This window comes from Nicotiana sylvestris, chromosome 12, assembly GCF_000393655.2.
Source record: "Nicotiana sylvestris chromosome 12, ASM39365v2, whole genome shotgun sequence".
NCBI classification, from domain to species: Eukaryota; Viridiplantae; Streptophyta; class Magnoliopsida; order Solanales; family Solanaceae; genus Nicotiana; species Nicotiana sylvestris.
Window position 1 is genome coordinate 79763676 of NC_091068.1, and position 6954 is coordinate 79770629.

The window sequence follows — 6954 nt, forward strand, 5'->3', positions numbered from 1 at the left end:
CTGAGTTGAGTAGGTGATCTTGCATTGGCTAGTCTGCCCTCTTCATAGGCTTGCCACAAACACCGACGACTAATTTCTTCTTTTGCTATGTTGACTCAACACTGCTGAGCTAACCTATTTATTCATATACTTTTTGATTCTTCTTTGGGGTAACTCTTTCCCCTAATTATGCACAATGATCACAAAAGTATACTCCATCAAGATAAATCTTGGCACAAACTACATAGTCCAGAAGATCATCAACCACTGTACTTCCTCTGAAGCACCCCAAAATCTGCAACCTTGACTTCCACACTGAGCAGACCTTCTATAAATTTAAAGTTGTTTTTCTAACTCCTTTGATACTGAAGTATTGGATTATTAAGGAGGCAGACATATCACAAGTCCCAACCTTATCCCCTACATGTCTCAGGCCTTAAATATGTGTAAATTATTGGGGAGCCTTTCAGTACCATATATATATATATATATACATTTCAGGTCAAAACTGATATAACACATGACCATTCGATCTATTCATTGTTAGCGGACATCCCCATTTTACACGAAGTCATGGGTCACAACGTCCTATAATCCACAATGTTGACCTTTTAACTCATATAAATCAACCAGACGTCAAGGTCCGTTGCACCCCTACAAGATTCACTAGGTGATCTTCTCAATACGTCCGCATCTTTATATTGAATTATAACGGGTCTAATAAATACCTAATCTTTCCACTACCTCTTGGCAGAATCCGTCATCTAAAACACAGTAAAATCAACCCTTATTGCTTTCAACTATTCCCATATTCTGCAATACTTCATGGCAGCGGTTCAGAAAATCCTGTGGGTCCTTAGAATGTGTACCACTGAAATGGACTAGAAATAGCTAGGTAAACTTATCCAATCTTAGTAAAGCCTCAAAAGACAAGGCATGCCTGTCATCGGCCTGTGCCGCAATAACTAGTTGAGCTGCCCTAACTGGATGAGATTAAGCTAAATCCTTCATAAGCTCATGCAACACAACCCATCTAATTCCTCAAACCATTTGCAAATCTCACATTCACCCTCGTAACAGTCAATCTAACTCTCATACACGATCCAAACTCAAACTGTAGCACATGTAATTCACTGGTAAAAGAGGACTCGCTACAAAACAACATAAGGTTCACACAAACCTCGACACACCCCGCAGGAGGTAACCCACCTACTTAGCCTCAAACTAGTATCTCTCTACATTTTTCCATAATCATACTATTATACAATCACTTAATCCCCCTCTGAGTCTGAACTCATAACACAACATGAAGATTTACTTTGCTCCACAACTAAACTACACGAGAGGTCCTTCAATAAACCTATAGCTCAAGGCCATATGCCAACTCAAGACAGAAGTCAAACACCCAATAATCCTTGCTACATCCTCCGCAAACTCCTCCCTTCATATTCGAACAATTTGAACACATCTCGCAATAAAATCATACTCACCCCCTAGTCATCCAGTCACAAATCCTACCAGTAAGGACACAAACAGATATATAAGTACCAAATGCACGTGCTCACACAATCAAAATCTCAATACTCAAGCCACAAACAAAACCTACCTCAAGTCCTCCAGAGTGGCCCAACATCACACATAGAAATCACATCTCGCACCTCATCTAGGGAATCACAAGTTGTTGATACACAGCAAATACCGAGCGCTCATGTGCGCAAACGAATGCGTGGAAGGAATTCAAGGAATTATACTTCAAGTTTAATCAATGTCGCACGATAAGAATTCAAGAATGTGGAATTTCCTAAAGGGTTCTGTAACCTCTCGAAGATAAGTACAGACGTCTCCGTAGCGATCCGCAAGACTCTACTAAACATGCTCATGACTCGTGAGACCTATGTAACCTAGTGCTATGATACCAACTTGTCACGACCCAAAATGTCACCTGTCGTGATGGCGCCTATAGTGGTACTAGGCAAGCCTCAACTCAACATTTCAACACAGTAGAACTTTTAAATAAAGGTAGAAGCAGTTAATATTAAATAAAACCTTTAAGAATAGAATATAACTCCAAAAGTACTAAACAATCCATCCCCAAAATTCGGTGTCACTGAGTGTATGAGCATCTAAATGATAACAACATCCGACTGATAAAACACTATCTGAAAATATAGAACAATAGAATATGAAAGGAAAGGAGAGTCAAGGTCAGCGAATGCCATGCAACTACCTCAATAGTCTCCTGAGTCTGACTCCTCAATCAGCAACCGCCGTGACTAGAAGTGCCTGGATCTGTACACGAGGTACAGAGGGTAACGTGAGTACACCAACTTAGTAAGTAACAGAAATAAATAAGGAATTGAGAAGTAGTGACGAGCTATGCAAATACAATTATCTCAATAAATTTCAAATAAGAGTAGTCAAACTTTCGATTTAACAGTTTAAGTCTCATCAGTGCGTACTCAAATTAACCAGATATCAAATATTCCAGAAATATGTACAACATGGACAAATAGCAACTAAGTGTAGCAATTAACTGAAAATAAATATGGCCTCTCAAGGCAACAGTCACTCAGCACATCTCAACAGCTCAGTCACTCGACTCTCAACCCTCAATAATCATACTCAATAGGTACTTGCGCTCACTGGGGGTGTGCAGACTCCGGAGGGGCTCCTTCATCCCAAGCGCTATAAACTGCACGGACAACTCACGTGCTGCACGGACAACTCACATGCTATCATATAACAGCGCTCACTGGGGGTGTGTAGACTCCTGGAAGGGCTCCTTCAACCCAAGCGCTATAATCTGCACGGACAACTCACGTGTTGCACGGACAACTCACGTGCTATAATATAATATCTGGATCCGCACTGACAACTCACGTGCTGCATGTACAACTCATGTATTATAGTATCAATATCTGGATCCGCACGGACAAATCACATGCTATAGTATCAATATCTGGATCCGTACGGACAACTCACGTGTTGTACGAACAACTCACGCACTATAGTATCAATATCTGGATCCGCACGGACAACTCACGTGCTATAGTATCAATATCTCACAACTAGGCCCTCAGCATTACTCAGTCATCAATATCTCCAGTCTCTCGGACTCTCAGAAATCATATAAACAACCCAAATAGAAGTAATATCATGTATCAACAATAAACAGTAAGGGACAAAGGCATAATAAGAAAGAAAAACTATGACTGAGTACAAGTAGTAATTTAGCAGCTAATTCATCAAGTACACGATCTCTCAGGTCTCAACAGTGATCACATAAAGCCTAAACATGATTTCTTACATGAAGTACAGTCAATTTTTATGAAAACAGAGGGAACATGTATTAAACAATAGGTCAATTGATTCTACAGTCTCGCGGGACGGACCAAGTCAAAATCCCTACGATGCATGCCCACACGTCCGTCACCTAGCATCTGCATCACCTCTAAAATAGTCATACGATAAAATGTCCATGGTTTCATACCCTCAGGACCAGATTTATAACCATTACTTATCTCAATCCAAGCAAAACCCTACTCCGTAATGCCTTTTTCTCTCAAATAGACCTCCGAATACCTCGAATCTAGCCACAATAATTCGATTCAGTCAATAAAAATTATAGGAATTAATTCCATATGAAATTTTACATTTTCCAATAAAAATTCGAAATTGCACTAAAAATTCACTCGTGGGGCCCACATCTTGGAACCCGATAAAAATCACGGAATATGAACCCTCATCCAACCATATAAATTTTACCAAAATCCGACAACAATTCGGCCTCCAAATCATCAAATCTTATTTTCAAATCCCTAGGCCCAAATTCTCGATTTACACTTCAAAAACATGTAATCTAGTCGGGATATTCAATGATAATTCAATAATATTGGATAATAATGATCACAAGGGACTTACCTCAAGAATTCCCATGATTTCTCGCTCAAAATTGCTCAAAATCCGAGCTTGGAAGTAAAAAAAATGGCAAAAACCCAAACTGTTCACTGCTGGACTTAAAACTGTCCAGAATGTTTACGGTACTATTCACGCGTATTACTGTTCACTCTACTGTACATGACTATTGTTCAGTGTTACTGTTCACGCTACTGTTCATGCTACTGTGAAAAAAATGCAGCAGTTGCCCCAAAGAGAATTTCAGCAGCTTTTCTATCCGTTAACCTTTCGAAATCCACCCGAGGTCCTCGGGACCTCAACAAAATGCATCAACCAGTCCTAAAACATTATACGAACTTAGTCAAAAACTTAAATCACATAAATAACGCTAAAACCGCGAATCACACCCCAATTCAAGCCTAATCAAACTAGGAACGTCCAACTTCTATATTCGATGCAAAAACCTATCAAATCAAATCCGATTGACTTCAAATTTTGCACACAAGTCATAAATGACATAATAAAGCTATGAAAATTTTCAAAACTGGATTCCAAACCCGATATCAAAAAGTCAACTCTCGGTCAAACTTTTCCAAAAATCTTCATTTTTTCAACTTTCGCCAAAATGCGCCGAATTGTCCTACGGACTTCCAAATCCAAATCCGAACATGCTACTAAGTCCAAAATCACCATAAAAAACTATTGGAATCATCAAAATTTCATTCCGGTGTCGTGTGCTCAAAAGTCAAATCTCCAGTCAACCTTAAGAAATCTTTAGCCTTAGACGATAATTTGATCTAGGGACCTCCGAATTCGATTTCGGGTATATGAACAAGTCCCAAATCACGATACGGAACTAATGGAATGGTCAAAACTTGGATCCGGGTTCGTTTGCTCATAATGTTGACCGAAGACAACTCAGTTGAGTTTTAAAGCTCTAATTCATAATTTAATCCATTTTTCACATAAAAACCTTCCGGAAAATTATATGGACTGCGCACACAAGTCGAGGAATTATTGATACCGATTTTCAAGGTCATAAAATACCGAGATAATTATTTAATTTAAAGATGACATTATGGGTCATCAGACTAAGCATGGCTGAATAGACAGCCTCTGCTGTGCTAAAACTGACCTCTCGAAGGAGTACCACTGTAACTACCAGATCCTCGAGGCCTCTTGGCCTCCCTCTCCTCGCGTTCCTAGCAATGAACATACTCAATCTCACGGGCAATATCCACAACCTCCTCAAAAGTAGAACTAATCACCCTCTACCTGGTCATGAGAATACGAAGTTGATAAGTGAGGCCATCAACAAACCTCCTAATCCTTTCTCTATCTGTCAAAACCATCCAAATAGTATGACGAGCTAACTCGGAGAACCTCATCTCATACTGCGTCACTGTCATATCTCCCTGATGTTACCACTCAAACTCTCTATGCAGCTCCTCTCTGCGGGATTGCGTCACATACTTCTCTAGAAAGAGAACAGAGAATTGCTGCCAGGTAAGAGGTGCTATACCAACAGTCTTACGCCTCTCAAAAGCCTCCCACCAAGTAAAGGTAGCTCTCAAAAACTGACAAGTAGTGAAAGTGAACCCACTGGTCTCCAGAATATCCGTTGTACGAAGCATCCTCTGACACTTATCTAAGAAACCCTGGGCATCCTCGCCCTCTACACCACTAATGGTCGGAGTCTGCAGTCTACCAAACCTCTCTAACCTACACTGCTCATCCTCCGACATAGTAGGAACTACATAGTCCTGAGCAGTTGTAACCGGCTGGGCTGGATGTGCCCCTGGCGTCTGAAGTCCCTGCACAACCTGCTCAAGTGTGCGAGTGGCGAGAGTCTGATTGCCTCTCCCGACCTGAGAAGTAGTTGCGACTGTAGTGGCTGAAACTGCCTAAGCTAGGCCAGTGCAAACTGATAAGATCTGAGCCAAGGCCTCCTAAAGACCAGAATCACAATGGGCACAGCTAGTGCCTGAGTTGGTGCTGCAGGAGCGTCCATAACTGGGAACTGATCCTGAACTGGGGCAGCTAGTGAATCTGCAGCTACTGCCCTAGCTGCTCTACCCCTACCCCGACTACAGTCGCGTCCTTGGCCTCTGGTGGCCACAACTGATGGTACTGGTGGTCGTCCATCCAAACTGGTAGCGCATGTCCTCACCATCTGTGAGAGAATAGAACAACAGAAGTTTAGTACTCGGATCAACAAATTCGCACGACAAGAATTTCAAGAATATGAAGTTTTTCCTAAAGGTTCTACAGCCTCTCGAGGATAAATACAGATGTCTCTGTACCAAAACTGCGAGACTCTACTAAACCTGCTCATGACTCGTGAGACCTATGTAACCTAGGCTCTGATACCAACTTGTCACGACCCTAAACTCGGATCCGGTCGTGATAGCACCACTCGTGAAGACAAGGCCAGCCGACACTTCCCATTTTCCAATTTATTAACGATTAAGCACTTGAGAAATAGCCGAAACATGATAAAATAGTTCAAAGTAGCAAATAATATCATACATACGCGGAAGAACAACTCAATACAGCCCGATAACGGGGTGTCACTAGTCATGAGTATCTATAAATCCTACTACAAATCCAATAAGTCTATAAACTATTACAATTGTCTGATCAGAGATAGAAATGATAAAGAGGGAGAAACACGGGTCTGCGTATGTTAAGCAGCTACCTCGTAAACTCCAAATGTCCCTCGGGAGCTCTCAACTCGCATTGGCAGGATCAGCAATGCCTGAATCTACACAAAGGCGTGCAGGGAGTAAAGTGAGTACTCCAACTCAGTGAGTAACAAATGTAAATAAAGACTAGAAGCAAGAAATCACGTAAGGCACAAAGCATTCTATAATGAAGCAGTAAAATCGTTTAAAATCAGTAAATCAGTGAAAGATAGGTAAAATTCTTCAACTCAAATGTAGTTTCATGAAAAGCCTTTTTCAATAATTAAGCAGGTAATTGACAGTCAATTATGAAAAATAAACTCATAAAGGCTCGCCCCTCGGGCAAAATATCATTAAATTCGCCCTTCGGGCAACATCTCAGAATAGTACCAGC